Genomic DNA, 11,962 nt, shown 5'->3' on the forward strand with positions numbered 1-11,962 from the left:
TTGGTATGATAATCTCTAGGTCCATCCATGTGGCTGCAAATGGCATTATTTCATTGTTTTTTTGGATGAGTAATATCCCATTGTATATATATACACTATATCTCCTTTATCCATTCATCTGTTGATGGACATTTAGGTTGCTTCCATGTCTTGGCTGTTGTAAATAGTGCTGCAATGAACATTGGGGTGCATGTATCTTTTCGAATTAGAGTTTTCATCTTTTCTGGATATATGCCCAGGAGTGAGGTTGCAGGATCATATGGTAACTCTATTTTTAGTTTTTAAAGTAACCTCCATACTGTTCTCCATAGTGGCTGCACCAATTTACATCCCCACCAACAGTGTAGGAGTCTTCCTTTTTCTCCACACCCTCTCCAGCATTTGTTGTTTGTAGACTTTTTGATGATGGCCATTCTGACCGGAGTGAGGTGATGCCTCCTTATAGTTTTGATTTGCATTTCTCTAATAATTAGCAATGACCCTATAAACTTCTGCTTGTCTGTGCTAGAAGAGAGAACACTATCTCAGTTAGCTTTGCATGGTTTATTCTTGGCAGTGTTAAGGGACAACATTAATTGACTTGAAGACAAAAGGCTCATAGTTCTTCTTAATGAATATTGCCCAAATCTGGAAATACAGAGGTAACAATGCAGTTCTAAAAAGTAGCTTCTTTAGATAGAAAATAACACTTAATAATCAATATGGAACCAGGTTAAAACTCAGATACAGTCCAAACCAAAAGCATTCACATATTAAGCCCTGAGGAGATGGATTGCAGATCTGCCTTTGAGGGTGCAATCTAATACTCCTTATTTTCCCTCAAAGAAATGTAGTCAAAATGTTTTCCCTCTCCAGGTGCTGTGCCAGGCACATGCTGTGCAGGCGCTGTCAAAAGTGGATGTTACTGTAGCTAAACTCATTTCCTGCCTAAATCAGTCCTAAGTTCCCAGTACCTTTCTTCCTAATGTTTACCTTTCCTGCCAATGCCTTGTAGTAACCTCACCCTTCATCTTTCAGAGAAAAGAAAACACTCGATCCCATTTATCAATTATTAAGTAGTAACCAATACTGCTGGCCATTGTTTGCCTTCCTGTGACCGTCCATTCACTCTTCTGGTGACATAGTAATACCTCATTTGCCTCGGACCACACGTCAGGAGCCTTCAGAAGGCGATTAATCATTATTCTGAGGCCACAGACCATGTACAGCAGCCTGAGAAAGTGAAGACAGAAGGGTTCGAGATGAAGTTCAGTTTCATAAGGCCAGCTCCACATAACTAAATTGATGACTGAGTTCTCCCTCTTTCCCCTTTGTCTGCAAGTTGTCTCAGATTTTAAAATTAATGTCTATTGAGGTCTAAGTGAGTAATAGCTACTGCTGATAGCCCAGAACTTTGGGAAAAAGTGCTGATAGGAGCCCTCTGATTTAGAGAAATTAGCTGCTAAAATATGTCAAAACACACAAATACTCACAGTGGATCATCAACAGTGGAATATCAAGAATTGTTAATATCCTTGCGGAAAATATGTTGAATTTCTATAGATAATCAATTTGTATTTACTCATGGTTGTTTATGCAGTCAGTTGGCAAGGATTTATTGAGTGTCTATGTGTCCAGTATGTCAGCAGTTTCAAGGAGAGGGAAAACAAAAGGAACTCTAGTATTATAGCAAGTCAACAAGCTACATGAAAATCCAAAGTTTCTTTTGAGGGAGGTTTCAAGTAGAATTCTAATCCAGAGAATAATTTTTTTCTTAAGTTATAATTTATATAGGTAATAATGATAATAACTAACACTATTGACAAAAATTAAAGCATTTGGAGGTTTAATAAGTTGCTCAAAGTCACAAAATGAGCATAGCAAAGAAAGAAAAAACAGTTTAGGGGTTTTAAAGGACTAGAATATTTGCTTTTTCTAGAATCTGGATAAAACATTTCCAGGAAATTAGGTTTCCTGCCTCGGTTTCTTCATATGTGAAACAGAAGAACTAAATGAGAAAATGTATAAGTAGCACGTAATAGCATAAATAGCACACAGTAAGCCTGTGTAAGTAGATGGTCTCTACTGCAGATGAACGGTTTGCTCCAGGCAGTAGAATAGCTCCTGGAGTCTTAGTAACAGAGGATGATCACACATTACAGGTTAAATTGAGCAAATCAAAGCTTCCACCTTTAAAAATATAAAAACTGAGCTGAGGAATAGCCTGATTGATATACCTAAGCCAGTGGTTCTCCGTTAGGGGCAATGTTGCCCCCCCCCACCCCGACCCAGGGACATTTGGAGACATTTTTGGTTGTCACAATTTGGGGGAGATGATACTGGCATCTAACGGGTGGAGGCCTGGGAGGCTGCTGAACATTCTATAAGGTGCAGGTCCGCCCTCATAGCAAAGTATTATTTGGCTTAAAATGTATATAGCACTGAGGCTGAGAAAGCCTAGTCTAAGCTGATGGGCATAAATTAGGATATCAATTTTGCTTATGCTGTAATAGAAGCATTGAGGGTGTTACATGTAGAAGTGGATTTTCCCTAACATAGATTTGATAGAAAAAAAAAAGGAGCTGGGTATCATAGCACGTTTCTATGATACAGTATCTCCTTAGAAATTTAAAGAAACATCAAAAGCTAGGAGTGATTTTAGAGCAGCATCTTAGAGGGATAAACATGGAAGGATTTTATCAAACAGAGAATGAGGACTCCATAATGTAACATTAAACAATTTTCTAAGCCTGAATGCAAGACTATGGAGTCATACTGGGATTGGCACTTATAAGAGGACTAAATTTAAAAAGTGTTTCCACAGATGTATCTCTTGGTCATTTAAAATTTAAGGGACAAGAAAAAAATGTCTTAAAACTCAATGTATTTGATTAGAGTGAGATTTTAATTAAAGGACAAAAAAGACAAAAAGGCTTTAATCAGGGAATGGTGGCTCTTTTGCATTGTGAAGCTTTTACTTATTTATAGACATGCACACGTACAAAGAGACTAAATACAGAAGGAGAGATGTGTTGTGAGGCCCAAAGAGTAAATATGGCAACTTCAGTGTTTTAGTTAAAGATAGCATGTAGAGACATCCGACTGGTGGTGAAAACTAGAGTAGCTAATAGTCATGTATGAACAAACAAAGATTTTGTTAATTTTACCATTCTGAACAACTTTGTTCAAAAGATGAAAAATGAAAAGAGAATTGTAACATGCTTTTGCATAGTGTTTTACAATGTACTAAGTGCTCTGACATTATCTCCTTTATTTATAGAGTAATGTGGGAAAAATTTATTTTTTTCATAATGACCATTTACTCCCAGGTGTCCAAAACATTTGGCTTCTGGTAATAGAGCTTACCTGAACTACTGAGTGAATGTGTGGATTCCAAGAGCTCAAGCGGCAGTAAATCTAAAAACATCTAACTCACTAAGGGTAGTAAGAAGTGGATGGAAGATATAACGTACATCTGAAGACAGCCTATCATACCACCAACCTAATGCACTGGAAAATAAGTGGATAACTCTAGCTGCTGAAATTCACAGGGAACCATATAAACCTGATAAATCCCTGATAGAGGCTGTAAACTTGCCAACAAATCAATCACAATATCTTTGCAATCCCTTTCTGTTTGTAACTAAAATAACAACACTGGGGATTTGAAAAAGAGACCATCATTGTTTGCTTAAAATCAGTTCTTGAGGTGGTGAAAGATACTCCGGTCACCATTCATTAGCAAGGCCTTCATTATATCATTTACAGCATGCATTTGGAAAAAGGATTCTTTACATATGACTATGATAATGATAACTCATTATCAGTAGGGCATACATTTTGAGCTGTTTTTCTCGTGGTTAAGACAAGTTTGTATTAAGTAAGTTATATACTCCTGTCTAGCTTCAAGATACAACAGGACTGAGGACATTATTTATGGTACAGGTTATCTTTTCATCATACATAATTAATAAACAGGAGGATAAAACTCTGGCAAATCCCTAGATTTCCTTTTAGCGACTATGATATGCTTAGGACCAATTGGAAAGGATTCCAATTGTTAGATATGTAATACTCGTTAGGATGATAGAATCTTGGAGCTAGGCAAAACCTTAAGAATATCTAGTACCATTCTATATTTGCAAATGAGAAAGCTAAGATTCAGGAAGGTGAAGAGACTCATCTAAGTATACGTAGCTAACGTCGTGGCTTATCGGGGTCTAGAATTCAGAGTTCCAAGCTGCCAATTCAGCGATCTTTCCATCATACCATACCTTCCTAAGATCATACTTGGTTCTACCACTGCCTTTGTAACACAAAAATATCTCATGCCAACCCACCAAGAGCATTAGTACAGAGGTGCTCTGTGAACTTCCTTGAATCAGCCTGGAAGAGATGACTTCGAGTTCATGTCAACCACTTACATCATCTCAGAATTACCAGTTCTTTCATCACCACCCAATGAAAGAATGCATGGGGAGCCCCATCATTCAAATTTTTACATCCCCTTGAGTGTCCTGGGGTTGTTCATATTCTCAAACCTGATTCAAAGGTGTAGACTTGGGCAAAAGGCCATCTACTGATCAAATAGCACATAAAGTAATTTTTTAAATTCAGATCTAGAATATCCTTTAATAATCATTTGTCTTTAATTATATTTCCACAAGCTGCTTTCTAGTCCTAAAACAACTTTACAAGATTAAGAATATGCTTCTACTATATTTTGGTATTTCACTATATAGGACAAAGATGTGAACACGACTGTGAGGTGAACAAACGGAATTTGAGCAGCCTAAATGCAAATTAAGAGAAAAGTTACTCAGAGAAAGTCACCTTTAATAACATCCAAAAGGCATGGCAAACTGAAGTGTGGTTTGGGCAGATACGTGGGTGTAGTTGTGCAAAAGATTCTATTAGTGACCCCAATTCTCCACTTCTACCTGTATCTATACCTTTTGTCATATAACTCTGCAGTCCTTTCCAACAGAGCTGGGACATAATTCCTTACCCCTGGATTTAGTCATGATGACATGCTTTGGCCAATGGGATTAGCAAATGTGATAGAGTCTTAAAAAGTGCTTGCTGGATTTGGCTCACTCATTCTTGTGCTTACACCTTCCCGGTGAGAAGTACATGCCTAACTTTGCTGCTGCCGGGGGGGGGCAGGAAGAAAGACATGCGAATCAGAACTGCTGCGGCTAAGGTATTCTAGATTGTGCAGCCTAGAGCAAAGCTCATCCAACCCCAAGGATGTTTTTGTGTAACTAAATGAATGAATGAATCACTGCAGGAAACCGAACTCTAAAGCAAGATCAGACTAATGGTTAGTCTAAACAATGAACTGGAGCTGGAAGCTGTGAAAGCCAAGATATGAGTGTGTGTGTAGCGCGGGTAGGGGGCGTGAAATTCAGGCAGCCCCTAGCAAGAGTAGGCACAAACAGGATGAAGTAGTATAACTAGGAGGGTGCAGATCTGCAAGAAAGCACTGTTGATGAGGCTTGTGTGACCGAGTGGCATGAGGGACTGTTTGAGACCTTTTCCTTCTATAGAGATTTTAGAATAAAGTAGACATTATAGCTGAAATCAAGCCTTATTTGGAACAAAGACAAATTTTCCCAGACTGGATTTAAAAAAGGCTTAGTTTTTGGCTCAAAGATTCCATGCCACCTGGCATTTTCCATAAAGAGAAAAACTAGGGATACCTGAGACGGAAGAGAGCAGTTCTCTTGGAAGTATGCCTAGGGTCCATCTGCAAATGGAAATATGATTACAAACCTTGAGCACTATTCCTGGATCAGTGTTCATGTATTCCTGTGTTCCTCCTGTATTCCTAAAGGGAGATTAACCCTTCACCTCACCTTCCTGAGAAAGAACAGGAGGGGGGTCACTCTTGGTTGCTCCCTCAATATTGAGAAAACTAGTCAATATTTGGGTAGGTCTACAAGTGGGAGCTGATATCTTTATCATTGGTCATATTGCTCTGCCTCCTAAGGTACTGGGGAGAGATGGGAAGTGCAAGAGACAGTATCTCTTAAAAAATGCCTGACCATTCAAATTCCCAGTTTTCACTTTCTGAAGCTTATGGAAAGATGGGTACCTCCTGTGCCAACAGGTCCCGGAGACAGGATGCAGAATGGCTAGGATACTGCTCACTTGGAGCAGAGGTGCTCCAGAAAAGTGGTGAATGTGGATGTGGTGGGAGACGCCCAGCTGAGAGTCAGGTAGCAGCTGTGCTAAGTCCCCCAGGGGAGCTGCTTGGAGGTGATTCCTTCATCAGCAGGGCTGTTGGGATCATCACCTGGCCACACCAAGTCTTTTGACAATAGGATGAATGCTCAGTGAAAAATTACACAATGAGCTCAGTCAACTTGCCACTGGTGGTCATATAAAGAAATGACTTTTCTCTTTCACTGTTCCTTGTCTCCACACTGGAGGATGTGTAACCTGCTGGGAATAGGGAAGTGGGGTCAAGTAGACTATAGACCATGCCCCTCCTTCAAGCCTGCAGAGCAGGGGATCTCAACTTTATCATACTCGATGCCCTTCCACCCAGGTTTGTTTATTTTTTGTTTGTGTGTGGTAAAATACACATAACATAAAATGTACCATCTCAACCATTTGTAAGTGCACAGTTCAGTAATGTTAAGTACATTCACATTGTTGTGAAACCGATCTCCAGGATTCTTTTCATCTGACAAAACTGAAACTCCGTACCCATTAAACAATTACTCCTCATTCCTCCTCCCCCAGGCTCCGGGCAACCATCATTCTACTTTCTGTCTCTATGAATTTGACTATTCTAGGTACCTATATAAGTGGAATCATACAGTATTTGTCTTTTTGTGACTGGCTTATTTCACTTACTTAATATCCTCAAGTTTCATCCATATTGAATCATATGTCAGAATTTCCTTCCTTTTTAGGGTTGAATAATATTTCACCATGTGTGTGTGTGTGTGTGTGTGTGTGTGTGTGTGTGTGTGTGTGTGTGTGTGTGTGTGTGATATTATATATATCACATTTTGCTTATTCATTCATCTCTCAATGGACACTTGGGTTGCATCCACCTTTTGGCTATTGTGAGTAATGCTGCTATGAATATAGGTATACACATATCCCTTTGAGACCCTTTCAATTCTTTTGGGTACATGCCCAGATGTGGAATTGCTGGATCATACAGTAATTCATTTTTAAATATTTTGAAGAATGCTCACTCCATTTTTAAAGAGATATTTTATAATGTGATGATTTAATATATGTATACATTGTGGATGATTATCACAATCAAGTTAATGAACACATCCATTACCTCACATAGTTACCATTTTTGGGTGTGTGTGTAGTGAGAACACTTATGATTCATTCTCTTTGCAAATTTCAACTATACAATACAGTTTATTAACCATAATCACCATGCTGTACATCAGAGCCATCTGATGTACAGAGTACATCAGAGTACATCTGATGCTGTACATCAGAATTTATTCATCTTACAACTGAAAGTTTTTATCCTTTGACCAACATCTCCTCATTTCTTCCACCCCAGCCTCTGTCAATCACCATTCTAATCTGGTTCTATGAGTTCAACTTTTTTAGATTCACATCATATTGTATGCCTTAAAGAAAATCATGTTGTACAACCTAAACATATATAATTTTTATTTGTCAATCATATCTCAATAAAGCTGTAAAATTTTTAAATAAAATGAAAAAATTAAGAAAAGAAGGAGATTCAGCTGGCCAGTCAGGGTGACAGGCTTTCCGTCCTAGAACCATGGCCCAGTTTGTCCATAACCTCGCGGAGAAGGCCCCAGTGCTGTTCAACGCTGCTGTGACTTACTCAAAGCCTCGATTGGCCACATTTTGGCACTACACCAAGGATAAGCTGGTTCCTCCAATCTCTGCTGAGATCCCTACAGCTATTCAGAGCTTGAAAAAAATTATCAATAGTGCTCAAACTGGTAGCTTCAAACAGCTCACAGTTAAGGAAGCTCTACTGAATGGTTTGGTGGCCACTGAGGTGTGGATGTGGTTTTATGTTGGCGAGATCGTAGGCAAGCGTGGCATCATTGGCTATGGTGTTTGAAGACCAATCTTTGCTTTATTATTTGGGTATTCTTGGACCATGTGTGAGCAGACTGCTATTTGAATAAAATAAGGCAATGTGTCAAAAAAAAAGAAAAGAAAAGGAGAAATATTTTATATCATCCTCTGTGCTCTACTGAGATGAAATTCAAGGGTAATATAATCCAACTTCACAGTAAGTTTTAAAAATCTACATAATATCCTGTGATCTAAAGGAGAAATAAGAGGAAAGTAATTTATAATATAAAATATATTTCAAGTAAATGTTTCAGCACAATCACACTACAAAGAGTCAGATGTTTACTTCTACTTATAATAAATGAAATTGGATTTAAAAGAAGTAAGAAATTTTAAATGCATATTACTAAGTGAAAGGAGCCTATCTGAAAAGGCTACATTCGATATGTTTTAGCATTCTAATTCCAACTATATAATGTTCTGGAAAAGGCAAAACCATGGAGACCGTAAAAAGATGAGTGATGGCCAGAGGTTAGAGGGGAGGGAGGGATGAATAGGTGGAAAGAAGGATATTTAGGGCAGTAAAACTATTCTGTACAATACTGTAATGGTGGATACATGTCCTTATACATTTGTCAAAACCCACAGAACAATGTACATCACCATGAATCCTAATATAAACTAAGGATTTAGGGACTTCCCTGGTGGTCCAGTGGTTAAGACTTCATGCTTCCACTGCAGGGGGCACAGGTTTGATCCCTGGTCAGGGAAGTTCTGTGCCACGGGGCGCGGCCAAAAATAAAAAATAAAAAAATAAAAATAAACTAAGGATATAGGGTGATAATGATGTGTCAGTGTAGGTTCACTGATTATAACAAATATACCACACTCTAATGTGGGGTGTTGATAGTGGGGGAGGCTGTGCAGGGGAGGAAGTATACGAGAAATATCTGCATTTCCTGCTCAATTTTACTGTGAACCTGAAGCTGGTCTAAAAAATAACATTGATAGTAATAACAACAACAACAACAATAATAATATCCAAAAGCCCAAACCAGGTCATTTTCAATTTTAAAAAAAGCAATAGGACAATATGCAATTGAATATTGTTGAAACTTTAAAACTTTTGGACATTTTGAAATAAAGGCTATATAGTTATATTCGTGTATGTTAGTGGAATCTCCATAGTGGGGACCGGTTCATAATGCAGACTGATTTAGGTGTGTTGTGTTGGCCACTCAAATATGAGTGGCATTGCCATTGATGGCATGATTTTCCAGATTGGTAAACAGTTTCTAATAGAATTTTTTTAAAAATTCACTCTTTCCTCAATGTATATGATAGTGACATTTACATTCCTGGAAAATTCAGTGATTATTAAAACTGTGCAAAATATTTTTTAAATTAAAAAATGGAATTATGCTCTACATTTAATAATTATCAACAGGTTATTGCCATGATGAATGTCCAGTGGGACATTGAAAGTAATGCAGAAGATAATTTTTCATGGTTAGGTTTGTCCCACACACTGTCTATCAATTCTGACCTCCTCCTACTACATGTCAATAATGCTCCCCCCAAAACAATGGGACCATACACCCACAAATTTCCTTAAGAATAGCAGTTGTCTCAAATGATGTCACTTACAAATAATCAAACCAAAAGTTCTTTTAAAACATGATACTTAGATAAAACATTTCCATTTTTAATATTCCTCAGAATGGGGCACATTGAATTAAGCTAAAGAACCAAACAAAAAGTTCCCACACAACAATAGTAAAGAATATTTGTAGTATCCACTGAGTAAGTACATAAACTTGGTCTCTAAAATTGACATCAGTGAATCGTATTTCAAATCCAACAGATTTTAGGTAAATTTTGCATAACTTAAAAGAGGTAATACGTTTTTTACAGTTCTTTGACACTGTTAAGAATTTTTTGTGTCAATGCTAATAATTTCAGTGCATACAAGATGAAAGCGAGGCAATACAAGACTTTTGAGACAACTGATGCTTAATGCCAAGTATAGAGAATATCTTTTTAAATTTTTTAAAAAACTTTTTATTTGGAAATAATTTCAACCTTACATAAGAGGTTCATAAATAGTATGGAAAATTCCCATGTGCTCTTTATCTAGATTCATTAGTTGTTAATATTCTTCCCCATTTAGTTTATCATTCTCTCTGCCTCTGGATGGATAGATAGATAGATAGATAGATAGATAGATACTGATATATATTTTTCTGAATTACTTCAGAGTAAGTTGCAGAAATCATGCCCCTTTACGCCTAGATATATAAATCTATGTACCCCAAGAACAAGAATATTACCTTACATAATCATATTATCAAAATCAAGAAATTTAACATCGATACAGTACTATTATTTAATCTATAATCCACATTTCAGTTTTGCCAATTGAATAATGCCTTTTATAGCAATTCTTTTAAAGTCTAGGATCCTGTCCAGGATCTCATATTACATTTAATTGTCTTATTGCTTTGGTCGCCTTTAATCTGAAACAGTTCTGCTGCCTTTCTTTTTCTTTTTCCCAGTCCTTTGAGCTTTATTTTTTTTAATTTTTTTTAATTTTTAAATTTTATTTTATTTATTTTTTTATACAGCAGGTTCTTATTAGTCATCCATTTTATACACATCAGTGTATACATGTCAATCCCAATTGCCCAGTTCATCACACCACCAGCACCACCCGCCATGGCTTTCCCCCCTTGGTGTCCATACGTTTGTTCTCTACATCTGTGTCTCAAACTCTGCCCTACAAACCAGTTTATCTGTACCATTTTTCTAGGTTCCACATACATGCGTTAATATACGATATTTGTTTTTCTCTTTCTGACTTACTTCACTCTGTATGACAGTCTCTAGATCCATCCACGTCTCAACAAATGATCCGATTTCATTCATTTTTATGGCTGAGTAATATCCCATTGTATATATGTACCACATCTTCTTTATCCATTCGTCTGTCGATGGGCATTTAGGTTGCTTCCATGACCTGGCTATCGTAAATAGTGCTGCAATGAACACTGGGGTGCATGTGTCTTTTTGAATTATGGTTTTCTCTGGGTATATGCCCAGTACTGGGATTGCTGGATCATATGGTAATTCTATTTTTAGCTTTTTAAGGAACCTCCATACTGTTCTCCATAGTGGCTGTATCAATGTACATTCCCAGCAACAGTGCAAGAGGGTTCCCTTTTCTCCACACCCTCTCCAGCATTTGTTGTTTGTAGATTTTCTGATGATGCCCATTCTAACTGGTGTGAGGTGATACCTCATTGTAGTTTTGCTTTCCATTTCTCTTATAATTAGTGATGTTGAGCAGCTTTTCATGTGTTTCTTGGCCATCTGTATGTCTTCTTTGGAGAAATGTCTATTTAGGTCTTCTGCCCATTTTTGCATTGGGTTGTTTGTTTCTTTAATTTTGAGCTGCATGAACTGTTTATATATTTTGGAGATTAATCCTTTGTCCATTGATTCGTTTGCAAATATTTTCTCCCATTCTGAGGGTTGTCTTTTCGTCTTTTTTATGGTTTCCTTTGCTGTGCAAAAGCTTTTAAGTTTCATTAGGTCCCATTTGTTTATTTTTGTTTTTATTTCCATTACCCTAGGAGGTGGATCAAAAAAGATTTTGCTGTGATTTATGTCAAATGGTGTTAGGGAGTGTTCTAATTTCATTCTTTTACATGTAGCCGTCCAGTTTTCCCAGCACCACTTATTGAAGAGACTGTCTTTTTTCCGTTGTATATCCTTGCCTCCTTTGTCATAGATTAGTTGACCATAGGTGCGTTGGTTTATCTTTGGGCTTTCTATCTTGTTCCATTGATCTGTTTTTGTGTTTTTATGCCAGTACCATATTGTCTTGATTACTGCAGCTTTGTAGTATAGTCTGAAGTCAGGGAGTCTGATTCCTCCCACT

The 11,962-nt window shown here is 37.4% G+C and overlaps 1 pseudogene; it reads left to right on the forward strand.

Annotated features, from left to right (window-relative positions):
* The first annotated feature begins 7,753 nt into the window (after positions 1–7,753).
* LOC132418418 (ATP synthase subunit g, mitochondrial pseudogene) lies at positions 7,754–8,065 on the forward strand (annotated as a pseudogene).
* The last annotated feature ends 3,897 nt before the right edge of the window (positions 8,066–11,962 follow it).

Source organism: Delphinus delphis, chromosome X (assembly GCF_949987515.2).
Source record: "Delphinus delphis chromosome X, mDelDel1.2, whole genome shotgun sequence".
NCBI classification, from domain to species: Eukaryota; Metazoa; Chordata; class Mammalia; order Artiodactyla; family Delphinidae; genus Delphinus; species Delphinus delphis.